We start from the raw sequence: 17,664 nt of genomic DNA, 5'->3' as shown, positions 1-17,664 counted from the left end.
CACTGAAGAAAATGAATGAATGTTGGAAACTTTAAATACCTCAGATAATTTACTCTAGGATCAAAAAAGCAAAGAACATCTAGTTGCAGATTTATAACCTAAAATGTTTACAATAATAAGAATATTCCAAAGAATAAGAGAGGAGTAAGAAATTAAAATTCAGATGAGTATCTGAAGTTAAAATTCATTCCTTTATCATGATATGCATCACAGAGGTATGTTTCATTAACAGCAATAAATCTCACTATTATCACGGTATTACAAGTTGATTGGGAGAAAAGATACATACAGCAACAGACCACAGATCAAGCTGTTATAAGTCAGTCATACTCCCAATGACATCGGCCAAAATTGGTGAATTCTAATTCATTACAGTTCCATGATAAAAATAATTAAATACTGAATGAGAAAAGTTCTTTTCAAACAGATGTGCAATATGTTGTAAATAACTTCTGTATGGCTGGAAATTTCCCTTTTGTTTCATGGAAGTAGATGGTTATGTGGATGGTATCTGTTCTTGATGATGAAACATATAGAGTATCCTTAATTCAGGAAAAGCAGGATCAAGAAAAAGGCTCTTGAGAATTCAGGTCTCCACAAAAAATCGTGGTATAAGAGTGATCATTCACTCAGACGCAAGAGAAGAAAGACAAGAACAACGAGGAGTCTTGACCTTAGTGTTTTAATAGAGGTCATATGGAAAGAGCCAGATGGACAATCCTGTTCTAACAAAACCTAGCAAAAGGTTCGTTTGAATTATTCTGTCTGTTAAGATTTAAAACAAATTTAAAAGGACAATGTCAAAGCTGGTACTGTAGACCTGAAAAATAGACATCACATCATCCATACACCTGCATTCTGCTCTCATAAGTGGGCAGTCAAGAGGATTGTTGTAAATACAAATGTTCTTCCTGTACTCATAGCAGAGAAAGGACAGACATCTCAGAAAGAATACTACATACAGAGGTCTACGGTTGGGATGTCTGTCCACTGCCACAGTCAACTCAGTCATCCTCTGAGATTAAATTATCACATATTTTAAAGTGAATCTTTTTGGGGTTCTGGTATTTTTTCTCATACTAAGAAAAATATAGTCAAAACTATGCTATTTTAAATAAAATATTTTCATTATACATCAAGTAACTCTAATTGGTATTCCACCAGTCTAAAGAAAGCAGGAAAGCATAACATTTCACCTAAAATATCTTGAACAGTAAGTGATGTTATATGTAAATAGGAAATATAGCGAGATACATGCGTAAGACATGGCCTGCCAAGATATTTCTTAGGTCTATTTGAGTCTTTTGGATAGTTAGAATTTTTTTTTTTTTTTAAAGAACCACATATAGATGGGGAAATCATGTTTTCCCCTATTTTTTCTTAAGTCTCAGTTGACAGTTGAGTCTTAAAATAACAAGCTCCTATTTCTGCATGATCCTGCCATTGAGTAACCGTCCTGGATTTGACACTGAATTTGTTACCCATAAAATAACTGTATTAACGATATCAATACAATTCAGAATTGCCACAAGTGGATCAAATGGGAAAGCACAAGCACAAAAAGCAAGAGAACTCTGAGTTTCCACTGACGTTTTCAATAATTAGATGAACAGAAAGCTAAATCTTGAAAAACTAACAAAAACATTTCTGTTTAAAGAGTGACACTGTCACCTTGTTAAGTGTGTAAGGGGGAGATTATTTTCTTTCCAGTCAAGAACTGGGAAGTCACCATGGCTGGGGCTGCCTAGAAGTAATAACTACACCTCTCCTTCTGCTTTTTTCAAGTTTTATTTCCATGGGAACATACCCTTCACAGACCTACTGCCCTTTGCACCTGAGACACCCTTTTACCCGCTATTCTTTTTGGTGGTCAAGTCTTTATGTAACAGGCTCAAAAGACAGGGTGCGGAAGGCAGAGTCTCTTCTCTGGATCCCTCCAACCCCTTCTCTGTGGAATCACCACAGTTTCACTCAGATCTGCCTCACCCCATGGCAGACAGGATTTACGTCTGGCATGTCTGAAAGCTTTCTCGGGTATGAAAATCCTTCTTTAAAAAGAATGAAGCAGTAGAAACTACCTAAAGGCTGAGGCATGTGATTTAACTGGGGATGTATTTAGGCTAACAGGAAATGCCACTGATAAGAAGTTGAGGACTAAATGGACAATGTCTGCTAAGGGATTTCAAATTCTTTGATGGCCCTGTAAGGCAGAAGTCCTCTAACAGTCTATGCTGCAACCAGAGTTAAATATGGATTTATATATGTGGAGAAAAGGCTTGATAGTTATCTGCAATAAGCCTAAATTGGAGAGAGACAACCTGAGGTCAGAGAAGTTATTAGTCTGCCACAGAGAACTTGTACTGAATCCAGAAAAATGAGAGGAGGGAAAAACAAACCAAAACAAAAGTACCAAACACACAAAAAAGCCAATAACAAACAAACAAAAAAAACCAAACCCACGCCCCCTTCCTTCCCAAATTGAAGTAACACTGCCTTCATCATCCTCATTTCCTAGCTGAGATGCAAAAAAAATCAAGGTTTTCCTCTTTCATAGTATCTGTAAAATTTACTTCACCCTTTCCAGGCAAAATACTTTAACAACTACTCTGTTACCATGCTGTCACAAAGTCAAAAATAAAGCAGTCAGCTGAAAATGTGGGTGGTTTCTGGAACACAGGAATTTTTCAGGATATTGCTTTGTTCTGAAGATTGAGATGGTCTTCCTCATATACAGAAAAAAAAAAAAAAAAAAGGGTGCTTGGCAGTCAAAAGCAAGTATTCTCACTCCTTCAGGCAGCCAGTACTATACCTAGCTGAGCTTTTGCTGCTCTGCCAGAGGAAAGAGATTATGGTTTAAAAGAGCTCCAGTTGTGACAAAAAAGTGCTAGAAAAGCTCTGCAGGTAGAGGACTGAATGCCAGTTTTCTGTGTTGTCATAAACGTGGTATCTGAGAATGAACAAACTATCTGCCCTAGGGTTCGGTAACTTAATTTGCTATATGCATGTTAAATTGAATTAAAAATCATGCCTTTCCAAAAAGTTACTTTACTGCATGTTCAAAGATACAGTTTGATCAGCTGACTTTGATTTCACCAGAGACCTACATTAAACACATTGTGCCTGCCAAACCTTCATGAAAAAATGTATTTAAGTGCCTGTTCTAAAAGGGAAAAAAAGTTCAATCTTCCTGGCTTCAAATGTTTGATACTCTGCACATTCTGAAGTATAATTCACTTGCACACTGAGACTTTTTAAATCCAAGCAGCACTCACAGGTTTCACGCTAAAGGCTGAGAATACACAGATCCCAATCTGGAACCGCACGGCCCTTGTTGTATACAAATCCCAACCCACCGCACCACAGGAACTGAAGTGTGAGCCTCAGGCTTTACTGAAAACATCAAGAGGTTTTCTGAGATGTTGATGTGAAAGCCACATGCAACTGCCTGGTTGCTTCTTATCATAGGAGCTGCACTTCATGGAGCCCCTGCATGGATGAACATTTTTAGAATCATAGAATTATTTTGGTTGGAAGAGACCCTCAAGATCATTGAATCCAACCGTTAACCTAACACCAGCACTAAATCCATGTCCCTAAGAACCTCATCTATATGTCTTTTAAACACCTCTAGGGGTGGTGATTTAACCCCTTCCCTGGAAGTGGTTATCCATCAACTTTGAACAGAGAAGTGGTAGATAGTTATCAAGGGAGGAAGTTAGACAAAAGTATAAACACACTTTCTGAGTCATTTGACCTGATACCTTATTTGTGGGTTTGGACAACTGTTTTTAAAAGGTTGCTGAGCACAGAGCAGAGAATACCTTCAATGGTACAGATGTAGCAAAACAAATGCTATTAAATTATTTTATGACAAACAGTATTATTTCTGTTTCCAGATCTCCCTATTTTACTGCAGGTCTGGTTTCCTCTTGAAGCTCCGGTTCTTGTAACCATATTAGTGACTTCTTTAAATACTAGAAAAGGTTGGAGACCAAATAATATATGAGCCAGTAAAGTAAGTACCACTTAATTCTGCCCAGCCTCTGAGCTGTTTGGGTACAAGTCAGCTCTAATCCAGAAGCAATTTGACCAATGCGATGTTAAATAGGACTGCATAATACTGGCAGCACAGTAGGGCTCACAGGCTGGACTCAACACTATTCTTGCAATCCACTTTACTGCATGTAGAAGCTGCCTTATTTTCTACTACTATGTACAGCAATGAGTGCTAGGATCAACATTTTGATTTTTGCAACCATGCAAAATTCTGAAGTGCCAATGCTTAGATGACCTCTGAACACTCAGGTAATACTAGGACAGGATTCTTACTCTTGCCTAAGTAAAGAGAAACTTGAGGAGGCAGAACCCTGTGCCATGGGTTGTTTACGTTGAGGACAAGTACTGCCCCGCAGAGTATAACATTTTCCTTTGCAGATCCCTGCTAATTGCTCTTCAGAGTTTTCCTTTCCAAAGGGAAAAGTGGTGCTCCTCTTTTTCCCTTTTAGTGAAGGACATGATTTCAATTTGAGTTATGAGTAGAATAAAATATATCTTTAAATAAGCCGGTGAGTAGAAATAATTGAAGAGCCTGGTTTTATGGATCAAAAGTTTCTGAGCAGTGAGACTGCAAGAAAATGTGCTTCCATAAGAAACAGGTGTGCTGCATATTAGGCAAAATACTTTTGTTTCCAATACTGCCAGATATTTGAAATCAACCATTCATATTAAGGTCATTAAGCTAAATGAGGATGCTTCCTAAAGACACCATTCCTAACATGAAAGAGTATTTTTGGTAACCTATAAGCCTGAGTTTTCATATTCCTGTGGTTAGCTGTTTATATAACAAAGAGGAACTTATTTTCATTTCAGGAAATACCTACACCTCTATGAAGTCTTCATCTAAGACTGAAATGTTGATTTCATCTGTCACTAAGAAATTATACCAAGGTTTGTACAAATATATTTATAAACCTTGTAAGTCTCATAATTGATAGGATTTAAAATGAAGTCAGTTTAAGACCCTTCACATTTCTTGTGAAGTATAGGGTAAGAATGAATAACAGAAATCAAATACCTGCTTCAACCCTTGATTTGGAAAAAATGATGCAGAACTGTAGGTGCATTCTCATACATTTTGGAGATGCCGGCTGGACTACCAAGACATTTAACACATTTGCAAAGATGTCTGGATTTTTTAATGCCAGGAACCAACATCAGATTTTTACCATACTTAACACAAGTATATAAAATGTTATTTCTGATCTCTTCACTGGCTCTGTATTACAAAACTCATCTGAATAATTCTAATGCCAGTACTCACTTCTAACACTAAACAGCAGTAATTGAGAAAGCACAACTCAAAGAAGGATATTTCAATTAAAAAATCTGCACTACTTCCTGATGCAATTATAATAGAATTTCCTTCATGATTTCTCAGTCAAGTAATGACCAGGCTTAGCTTTGCTTAGCTTATGATTCCTGTTAAGCCACAGTAAATGGCACAGTACAGATGTTGGATAAGGAAAATCTCTTCCTAAGTTTTCTGGTGCCATGATTCCTTTCCTTTAATTTATCAATGGCTACATAAGAAAAGAGTAAAGAAAAGCAACAAAAAGTGTTTTACAGCTGAGTGAGAATGGAAAATCTTAACCTCTAGCATACTGTTCCTTAAAACTAATATACCAACAACAACCAGGTTTGTAATAAATGCACAACAGCACTAATAGTAAGAGATAGTGACTGCTGTTATTGTAAATGAAAAATACTTAAAAGCAGCACACACAAAAATTGAGAATGTAATAAAAATTACAGACCAATTTGCACATCTTGTTTGCCTCTTTCTACCATACACAGTTCTGTCATTAAATTCAGAAAAAGTCAGTGTAGTCAGTCAAGTCTCTGACTTCACTTAAATCTTCTAGCTAATCTTGTGATTATGGTATTTCCTTATGGCCATTCTAATTTGTGAGTGATGATATTATGATTTTGTTATGTTAAAATGTCCTTTCAAAACATGTATCTGGATAAGCTACAATTTATAAACATTTATTCAAATTTAGGAAATGTCTTTGAAACTGTAAGCAAGCAGATTATTTCTTGCAGAAATATACTTTAATTAAAAAGAGAATTATCTGTAATCCAGCTCATCGTGAGAAAGAACAGAAAACTATTGGTATAAAAACTGGCATACAGATAGAAAATGTATGATTAAGATCGCCTAGTATTTACCATTACAATATCCTAATTTCATTTTCTTGCAACTTTGCCAACTTCACAAAAATTATACAATAGTTTCTGAGAATTTCAGGAGAAAACAAGCACTTGTGTGCATGCAATGGACAAAAGTACTTAAAAAAAGATCCCCTGTCCAGTCAGTAACAGTGTCAGTCAAAAGATCTAATAGTATTCTTCAAAGCAGAAAGCTAATGCCTGACAGAAGCTTCACACTTCTCTCAGAGATGCACTTTTTGCTGTTCTCAAAAAATCTCCCAAATTTGACCCAACTATAAGTCTCTGAAAGACCTGAGTTTACAGTTTCTCAGCAGAGATTTCTTACAGTTTGACAGCTCAATGGTCTAGTGATTCCATTTTTACCAAACAGACAGTGTTTCTACAGAGCCTTTACATGACACCTATTGTCAAGGTTTAAGGCAAGGTGGCAATAAACCATGGCAGACACTCCCTGTTAACTCCTTTACCTCCTGCCACCCCCTTCCTTTAGATTGGAAAGATGATAAGAAAGATAAGGAGGAAGGAAGAGAGACTTAGACTTCAAGTTGGAGAATTTTAAAGGGTTTTACTAATGCTACTAATAAATAGAAAATATATACAAAATATACAAAACCAATCTTGAATGCTCAATGTGGAGTTGGCATCACTCCAGCAGCAGGAGCTGGGTGTGCGGAGCTGGCAGCTCCAGCAGGTGCAGGTCAGGGCCCCGGAAGTCATGGGCAGGACTTCACAAGACACCTCTACAGACACAGGACATGTTGAGACTGAGAACTGCAAGTGGAAATGGGAGTTTCTTTGTAATTGCTCCTTACAGATAATGGAAAGAGCTGCAGTACTGGGAACTAGCAATAAGAGCAAAGAATGATCTGCAGGTGCTGTTAGAAGATCCACCCTTTACTGACGGCTCATCATACACTAACTAAGGCAGAGGAACATGGGTGCAGTAACACTGGTATAATTACATGGACACATTGCAGCACAAGAAAGCAATATGGGTTAATAGATATCCCATAGCCAAATACATTAACGTGGGAATTTTATATGCTAAATATCTCCATGTTGCCCTCAAAATAAAGGTAAAAATCAGTAGAATATTTTCCTGAATATTTTTAACAATTACAAATCCATTCATTGGATTCTAGGTAATGTTCTAGGTAGTAGAACATTAAGGAAATTATAGGGCTTTTATCTTATGATGGCTACAGGAGAGCCATCCATGACTCTTGTTGCAAGAACTTCTCCTGGACAAACATGGCACCAGTTCACAGTGGCTACATAATTGTTTTCTAAAATATGTACAACCTACTCCACAGCACCTTGGTAAGTTTGAATGTCTCATATTAAGCTAATTGCTGATTTTCTTTGTTGCATAAAATATCACTCTGCTTCCAGTGCATCACAGAATATTAAGATTGGAAGGGACTCACAGAGGTCGTCTAATCCAGCCTCCTGTTCAGCAGGGCTAGCTTAGACCAGATAGCTCAGGGCTTTGTCCAAGCGAGTTCTGAGTATCTCCAAGGGTGGAGATTTCACACCCCCTGTGATCAACTGTCCCAGTGTCTGGTCACCTTTATGATGAAAAAAACCCACCAAACATCTCTCTCTATCCAACACTTCCCATTTTCCATCCTGGACCTGTTGCTTCCTGTTCTGTCAACTGTACGCCTCTTATCTACAAGCTCCCATCAAGTGGTTGCAGACAGCAACAAGGTCTGCCCTGAGCCTTCTCTTCTTAAGGCTGAACAAACCCAGTTCTCTCAGTGTCTTCTTGTATATCTTGTACTCCAGTCCCCTAAACATCTTGGTGGTACTCTGCTAGTTCAACAACTGAAGTCAGAGGGAATAGGTACAGATTAAAATGCCAAGTGAAGAAATATATTAGAATCTGACTAAGGAGAAAATAAGTAAAAGTTTCGAAGTACTAAGAACAGAGAATTTATTTCAAAGAGGAAAAGGGTCCATCGTACCTCAGTGTTCTCATATCCTAGAAAATTACTTGTATATCATCAGTATTTCTGTGACACATCTTAGGCATATCTGGATCTTAGAAAGACCTTTCAAAACGCATCATTATTCAGTGTTACACAGTAGAAGCTACAAGTTGTGATACTTAGAACAACGAGCTCACAAACAACATACACCTCCTATATTTGAGCAGGCAACTGAGGCACACAGACCATGCAGGGGAACCTTCATCCAACATGAGATCAGCAAAACAGCATTAGCTGAAAATGGAATATCCGTAAGCAACTGAGGAGGAACATCTTAATGCAGCAGAAACTTATCTTTTATGGTACACTACACTGTTTTGGATTCATAACATACAGACTAGGGATGTATATAGATTCAGCAATAGATATATAGGTACACAAGAATAATTTTAGAAACATGCAGAGTGTCTATAAAAACTCAATTATTTGCTATTGCTTGTACTCTTTCTCTCACAAATGTAACCTTTGCTAATGCAGCTTAATCACATGCAATCACACAGCTCAATCACATCAAAGCTTCCTAAACAATCAACCATTTTCTGCACCATATCTCAGAAATTAACAGTAATATGAACTATCTATTAACGGCACAGGTAGTGCACTCAGTCACAACAATAGAACATATCTATTACCACTAATAATTATCTAATTAGTTTTGAAGATAAAAATAGTATTTTAACTTTTCTATAAAGCCTCATAAACAAGCAAATTTCCCTTAAAATATTGATATTTAGCAGCTGTGTTGCTGAAATTCTTAGGAATTCCACACACTAAACTCTCAATTTAAAAACAAAACAAAAAAAAACCAAACCACACCATAACAGAAAAACTCCACTGGAGAAACCACCCCTGTTTTATTCTAAAATATGAATGCAGTTATGAGATTTACACCAGATTTTAATTTATGTAGAATGGAGACAAAGTGGTGTTTATTAGCAGTTTGGTCACTTGTTTTGAAGTTACCAGCATCTCCCCAGGACATGAATATTTACAATGGGACACTCAGAGAGACTTGGATAATTTCAAAGTTTTTCTGTACTTTGATAAAGCCTGGAGCCTTTTAGATAACTAAATTGATCATTATTACATTCCTCTCTTCCTCCTAGGTAATTGACCTTAAGATTCTATCAAAATGATCACAATTGCTTAATTAGCCTCAGATTTTAGAAAAAGAGTTTGATCAGCAGTTATGCATTTTAATAGTACCCTGAACCTTTTATGATCACCTCCAACCTGGTGTAATTTGTCAGCTGCAGCATGACAAATGTCACAATCAGCTCAGCATTATAAGACAGAGTAAATGGTATCTATACTTGATTTTAAAATTCTCCTCTAAATACGTATTTTAATGAAAATATCAGAGCCATATGTCTGTTCATTACCAATGATTCAGAATTACAGTTTTACAATGTTGAAGTCAAAAGAATGTGTATTGCTTCCTATAGAAATTCGAACAGAATTTTTTTCTCTAGCTGCACATGACACGGACACAAAATACTTTCAAGAGCTACCGTTATACAAATAGCTTTGGCAATACATTTCAATGACTTTAGGACTTTGGGCCATTAGGAGCTAGCTCATATTACTGTTAATTTCCAAGCTATAATGTTATGCATTTAAGAAGCTTAAATGCTTAATAGCTCAGTTTTTCACAATTCAATATTTTCACAGAATCACAGAATGGTTGGGGTTGGAAGGGACCTCTGGAGCTCACCTAGTCCAACCCACCTGCTAAAGCAGGTTCACCCAGAGCAGGTTGCACAGGAATGTGTCCAGGCGGGTTTTGAATGTCTCCAGAGAAGGAGACCCCACAGCCTCGGTGGGCAGCCTGTTCCAGTGCTCTGGCACCCTCAAGGTAAACAAGTTTTTCCTTATATTCAGATGGAAACTCCTGTGCTTTAGCCTGTGCCTATTGCTCCTCATCCTATCGTTTGGCATCACTGAAAGGAGTCTGGTCCCATCCTCTTGACACCACCCTTGAGATATTTATAAACATTGATGAGATCCCTCCTCAACCTTCTCTTCTCCAAGCTGAACAGACCCAGCTCTCTCAGTCTCTCATCAAAGAAAAGTGCTCTGGGCTCCTAACCATCTTCGTAGCCTGCCACTGGACTCCATCCAGTAATTCCTTGTCCTTCTTGAACTGGGGAGCCCAGAACTGGACACGGTACTCCAGATGCAGCCTCACCAAGAGCAGAGTAGAGGGGAAGAATAACCTCCATCAACCTGCTGGTCACACTCTTCTTAATGCACCCCAGGACACCATTGGCCTTCTTGGCCACAAGGACACATTGTTGACTTATGGTCAACCTGTTATCAACCAGAACTCCCAAGTCCTTCTCCTTTCCAGCAGGTCAATCCCTAACTTGTACTGGTGCCTGGGGCTATTCCTCCCCAGGTATATGACCCTATACTTGCCCTTATTGAACTTCATTAGGGTTTTTCTCTGCACAGTTTTTTCAGCCTGTCCAGGTCTCACTGAATGGCAACACAGCCTTCTGGTGTGTCAGCTCTTACTCCCTTCCTCTGTTTTGTCAAATATTGCATACAGTTTTAAAAGGCATTTAGAGATACCACACCCTTAATGAAAAATCATTTAAGCCTTTGGAACTGCAAATTCAGTTTCTCCTGAGGAGGGTCACAATTCAGTACCCTTCTTATGTTTTTTTCTCTTTATCAAATGTAGTCCAACCATGCAACTCCTAATGTGTCTAGTTTTCATAGACTGAAAACTTCCTAGGGAATGGAATGTGAAGTATTTGGGGTTTTCTTGTCCCTAGGAGTATGATAAGAATCTCCAGTTTGCCTGGTGGAAAGCAGTGAGTTTTCAAAAATAAAGTATGATGTAGACAATGTGTTATGTTTAGGGGCCTGTTCCACTGCTATATACAAGGATGCTCCTTCTGTTGATAGTATGTTATAAGTGTGCTTCCAGCATTGCAGCTGAGCAAGTCCTCTAGGTTAGGCAACATATACTCACTACACAGACAAATTGGTGGACAAGCAGCCACACTGAGCTGCAATATGCAGAATCACCCAAAGGCTGGAAGAGGGAAAACCTCTGGAGATTTCTCAGTCCAGCCTCTCATTCAAATTACATAAAGTTGCTCAGGACCTTGCTCACTTGAGATATGACCATCTCTAGGGATGGAGATCACACATCTGCTTTGGACAGCTGTCCCAGTGCTTAATCACCCTCAATGTAAAAAGCTTTTTCCTTCTGCATATTTGGAAATTCCCTTGGCTGCAAGTTGCATCTGCAGTGTCCTGGGTATTTTGTTGTGCACCTAAAAGAGCTGTTTGACTCTACACATGCAGTGATTTCTCTTAGTCTCCTGAACAACTATTGGTCAACAGTAAAAATAGCCATTTCATATCTAATGCTGTTTAAATTACTACTGAGACAGACAACACACGTGTATGCTATAAAATGTGATATTCAGTGATATTTGCACTGTAGTCATGAAACCCAGATGCTGCAACCCCTGAGATTTCTCTGATGATGTCACTGGATAGAGACACTACTTGGTCAGAAGGCTCATTCCCTTTAAATCAAGTTTCTCAAAAGCTATATTTTAATAAAACTATTCTCTGAAATTAGTGCAGTAAAAAGGTAACTTTGCCTAAATATTTGCCTAAACTTCCTTTGACACAGGAGTACATGGCGGTCATACATAGACCTCTTTCTAAACGTGTATGTGTTTGAGGGGTGTGAACAATAAGATATAGGAGTTTCCATAGTAACTTAAGACTGACATAACGATTTATTGTGAACACCAACTGTGTAGACAGATACAGCAATGTGGCTTTTGCATGCCTCAGAAAAGAAACTGCCAGTGTACAGTCTGAATAAAAAACTAAAACTTCATTTAGAGTAAGTGATGCCAGACCCACTGTCAGCTTCACTTTAGCTGATCTTCAGCACCTTCCATTAATGTTTGCTTATTTTTGGGATATATAAGTCTTCAATAAGATGTCCTTTATCTTTTTCACTTAACAGATGTATTTCTATCATTCCATCCATGTCTTGTTTTGTATACATAGTAATGAGAGGTTGTGAGTACACTATAAAACAGAACCCTCAGGTCAGAAGGCCTTGAACAAAGGCAAATATTGTAAAAGGCAACATATCCTTAACTGCTAAGTGAGGGGAACTAGAAAAACATCACATTGTCATAATCAGAATATTTTTGCTTGCAACAGCTGGGAGTTTTCAACTGAACTATTACTGGATTAGAGTGGTATAGCAATGTTTTTATCAATTTACATGGAAAGCTACTCTCTACAAGCTGTGATTAGGCTGTTGCAGTGTAGGTGTGCTGGCAAGAGGATTACTGGAAGCAGCTGGTATTTGGAAAAGACACATGCCTGTGGACAGTTGTTTGAATCAGACATTTCAGTCTCTGTTGCTAGTCTATGCCAGATTTCCTTTTTTTTTTTTTTTAATAAACAATAATTTCTGTCAATGTCAAAACAAACAAACAAACAAAACTTTAACAATCTGTGATAGTTAATTTGATTAAGCAAGAACTGGCTATGCCTAACGGTTAAAGCACAGTTTATCTTCAGGAATGCTTAGTTATCCTAGAAGCAAAAAAGAAGAGAACATTGTGTTCTTTGTGATTTTATCCAAGTAAGTTTTCTGGAGATTCAAGCTATCTGTCTGTCTCCTACAGCAGATGTAATTTTGGTAGGAATTTACATTTATATTTAGTTTTAAACACCAGATATTTCCCAGAGAATTATAAATTAGGCACCAAATCATCAGTAATAGAAATGAAGACATCATTTGTACATAGTAGTTATCCTCTTCGAAACACTGTAGCCATAGCATCTTACCCTAAGACCACACAAAGCAGGCAAGTTTGCAGTCTCCTGATCTGCAATGCACATACCTTCTTGCTCCTATATAAAGATCCAAAAGCCATTTTGCACATTTCAGTCATAACTCATAGTTTCAGGTCTATCTCTGCATTCTTAAAGCCTACCAAAAGCAATGTGGAAGATCCATTTTGATTACATCATCCCAAAAAGCCATTCATTACTGCAAGCATATTCTTCTCCAAATATGTGATTATGTGACTCTTTCTGAGATGAACGTGGCAGTTAAAATCAGTATATTCAACTTAATTGTTCTAGTCATGACTGAACATCTTTCTAATGTCAGTCAAGGTCTCCTCGTATGTCAAACCCCTAGTATTTAACTGTGGTTAAGTTACTATACTAAATTACTGTTTTGTGCCATGGCTGAAGTCTGCTTTGACATTTTGAGAAACAAAGGTCACAATTACTCTTATGTAGAAAACCACTTTATGATTCACTTAAGGACTTAAGATGGTCTAAAATTTTTGTCTTATCATAGTCAAAGATTAAATATCAAAAACATATACACCATGTGTAGGAAGAAGGCTAGCAGTTTAATTAGGTTATGTTCTGAGATTGCCATTTGGATGGATGTAAAATAAGATTTCGATGTGACCTTTTCCAAAGGAAGTCATGACACTGAACTCACTGAGAGCACATGGTGAGGTCAGAGCAGAAGGAAAATCACAGTAAAGTCCTCTTGCTTTATTCAGCAAGGCAAAATTTTGTTTACTGGAAGTGTTAGGAATTTTAACAGGACAATACTGAGAGCCCTTGTAAAAGACATGTCTGAACCATTGTCCCTTGAAGAATCTCAGCACCTAACAAATTAGAACACCAGCCAAAATACAACAATGTGGCAATCATAATTCAAGACTGAATTAGAAAAATAAACTTTAGACTACAGTCATGTCACCTTGTGTAGGTGATTAATTTAGGTATCACAACAACCAAGATTTAGACACTCAGCCCCAGCAAGATATTTCAAAGAAATGCTCAGAACAGTCTGGAGACATTTCATCACCTTTGACAGGGGTTATCTTGTCATTTGCCACAGTGGCTGAGTCTAGCAGCTCACTCTGTACTGAATCGGATATTCTTGAACTGGTTACTATGCTTTCCTACTTCACCTACTTCAAACACTCACAGATTCTCCTGAGTTCTTAAAATGACAAAGTCATTTGATTCTGGTAGGAGAGATGATGCCAGAGATTCAGCAAGTATTGAAGGCGGCCTATATTTGTACTTCTGCCAGCTAGTTCTACCAGTCTGGCTAGGAATAGCAATGAAAGCTTTGTCCCCACACCAGTTCATCCAGCATGCAGGGCAGATTGGTGTTTAGATACATGTGAAGTGGACCACAATCTACTCAACAGAACTACGGCAGCTCATTCATTGCAAAGATATGATCCAGCAGTGACCAAGTCCAGAAGCGAAAGACAACTGTTTGTTTGCCAAGTACTATCCATCAGTGTTCGAAGGGAAGGGTTTACAATGACAAGACATAAAATCACGTCCAGCAGAGATGTAGGAATAGAGTTCTTGTGGATTTGTCGTGTCTTAAGTACTTAAACACCAAGTGGACAGAAGTTTCCTCCATTGTCTCTTTCTTTGGAGCTACTCATGTAAGACCTGTGAGAGGCGACATTGGTCTAACTGGCCCATATCCAGCAGTTACTTAACAACAACCACATCGGCTGTCACTGTAGACATCAAGCTCATCTCTTTAACCATTTTACTTTTGCTGTACAAACATTTGTTAATGTCTACTCATGTTTAGAAAAAACGAGACCCTTAGCATGAAAGCCACAGACAAAAAAAAAGACAAAAAAAAAAAAATCTGCTGTCCTATTTTTTAAACCTTTAACTACAAACAAACACCAGCAAGTTTGTTTTGTTTCTATGATTATCTTGAGAAGCAATGGCTATTTTCCAGTATGTTTTCCCAAGTATCTGTATTGTAAAGATGTTTCCTTTGAATACACACACACAGAGATCAGAAGGGCTGCTCCAGCATTCCCATGGGAAAGTTTAAACTTGTGAAATAAATGTTTTCATTGGCTGTGCTAAATCGCAGCTTAATTTTTTTTTAAACCAAGTGCAATTTACAACCCACGTTATTACTGCTATTTTGTCAAAAATATGTGGATTCAAGAGAGTAAAAATGGAATTGGTCCTAAGGGTTTGTAGTTAATGGCTGAGGGACATACAGCAGCATTGTTATTTGTTCACAGATGGATAGCTAGAGTACTTACTCTAAAGGCTAGCAGTGGTTAAATGTTTAAACAAACAACTTCTAGAAGTAATTGACTGTTCAATTGCTTTTACTTCTGGATAATATCAACTCTCTTATTTCCAGTATTTCTGTCTGTCTTTGCAGATCCTGCTGGTACTGGATTTGTTCTTCTCCTTAGAAGTCCTAAGGCACTTGTATCCATTATCATCAGTCATTCTAATAATTTTTTTTTTTTTTTTTTTGCTTTGATGGCAACCTATACACATTAAAGCATTATCTCAATTTTGTACACCATCATGTAAATACCAGTGTTCCTTCATGGTTTACATAGAAAAAAAAAGAAAACAATATAATGCTTGAAAGGCAAACCCAATTTTTAGCCCTTGTTCTAAGGAAATTTAAGCGATCATACACTCTGCATAATTTTATATCTTTGTTCGTTTTCCATCTTAGTATGTCTGAGATGGACTTTTAAAACCAATTTGGCAGAGGAGCAATGATCATAATTATGTTTTGTTCTAATAAACTTAATGAAAGTAAGAGGCAAAGAAGATAAAGAACCCCCATTAGCGGTGCCCCATGAACAGGAAAGACTGCAATATAAGCTCCCTTTTTATTAGACACTGGAGAATCCAGGCACACAAGAGGCCCTGTAAATACCCCAGCTGTGGGAAAAGCTTCAATTGGAACTTCAGTTTTACTGGACATCAGGGAGTCCAACCATGAAACTCAAATCCATAGGAAACCAGGCTTCATTAGTTTCAATACTCACAGACAATATGTTAATAAATAGAGATTTATCAGAGATTTAATTCTATTTTATTCCCACTTGTGTACATGCAAATGTCAATAAATTCAATTAGCATGCACGCAGCCTGCAGGAGATACTGTCTGTTTGCAAGAACAAAGCACTGAAAATTTGGCTGTCTTCCTGATTCTTTCACCAGCCTTCAATGTGTGATCTCAGGAAAAAAAAAAATAATCAAACATTCCCATGGGTCTGGCTTCCTTTATCCATATATGTTTATATTCATGTAGCACTTTCTGATTCCCAACTAAAAGGTGCTTTATGAAAGACAGGAAGTTTGGGAGTGCTGCTAGAATGACGATGCTCATTTTCCTACCAAACTCACCTGACTCAGATGCCTTTACGACAGTATTCATGTTATTTCTACAGTAACTTCTTCAGCTAGAGGCCCTTCTCAAATACAATGTAAAACAGTAACAAGACCAAAAAAACAAACCACAAAACTACTAAAACCACTTCTCCCCACTCACATCTCCACCTCTCAGGTTTCCCCCTTGCTTGATCTCTATGCCAGAATATTTGAATCCTAAGTTCCTTTGTACCCAGCTTTGCCCACCACTGCTTTATGTCCACTAACTGCAGCTGCATTAACCTCCACTAGTTCACATCCTTCAAGCCCAGACTCCCTCTACCTCACAGCCCTTCTCAGTACCTCAAGACCCCCTGTCTGCCCAAACCATACACTTCCTGACTCCCTGTTTGACCTCTCCCTGCCTGGGAGTCCCTTGTATTTCCTTCATACCCACCCAGTTCCTTTCCTCCTCATTCTTCCTCCTCCTTCCTCAGTTAACCCTGCTGTTTGCAAAACCAGTCCAGCACACCAAAAAGACACCATTACTAGATAGAGATGGGATGCAGCTTCTTCTGGGCACCATTTCCACCTTCAACAGCCACAACATCTTTATGGGGGTGTGAAGCAGCATCACTGTGCCCACTGGCACTCTTTCTGCATCTGGGGAGACATTTTGTCCCTGACAGTCACCAGGCAGCTGACCCTGTCTTGTACACAGCCAGATAGTGGAAGCTGAGGATTTGAACATATGGACTGGTGGGGCAGCAGAGGTCACCCTCCTAGATGAAATGGTAGCTTTTGAACTGGCATATTCTGACAAAACAAGACTTTAAATGAGTTTAGATACTAGCACCTTGTTTAACTAGGATGGCTGCTTTTGCTGTTACGGCCAAAAGCACTGGTTAGAAATTTAAGGAAATGTGTAGTGGACCCAAAGCCATACAGCCTAAAACTTCTATTTCTAGCACATTTCTTTTCAGTAACAGCTGAAAGAAATGGAAGGTTCCTGCTCTCCTCATCCTGTAACTCTCTCCTATATGAAAGTAAAGAAGGATGCTCATTAAATTACTCCTCACTCATCCCCAGAATGAAGAAAAACCCATAAGCTGCAGGTGCATGTGTGAGAAGCTCCTTGACCTTTTTCCTCTTCTAGGTATGTGAAAGAATTTATTTATCAAACTATGGGCCTTCCCATTTTGGTTTCCAGACTGAGAAAGGACTTATTTCATCTTACTTACTTTCA

At 38.1% G+C, this 17,664-nt stretch overlaps 1 protein-coding gene across 1 annotated transcript in view; it reads right to left on the bottom strand.

Annotated features, from left to right (window-relative positions):
- The window catches only part of LOC309439343 (potassium voltage-gated channel subfamily KQT member 1-like), a gene marked incomplete at its 5' end in the record, with an annotated part of 488,884 nt that overhangs the window by 268,629 nt on the left and 202,591 nt on the right, over window positions 1–17,664 (bottom strand). The window lies entirely within an intron of this gene.

Source organism: Streptopelia decaocto, assembly GCF_964273445.1.
Source record: "Streptopelia decaocto genome assembly, chromosome: 1".
NCBI classification, from domain to species: Eukaryota; Metazoa; Chordata; class Aves; order Columbiformes; family Columbidae; genus Streptopelia; species Streptopelia decaocto.
The sequence above is the reverse complement of the archived record's forward strand: the minus strand, read 5'-3'. Positions and strand labels throughout refer to the sequence as shown.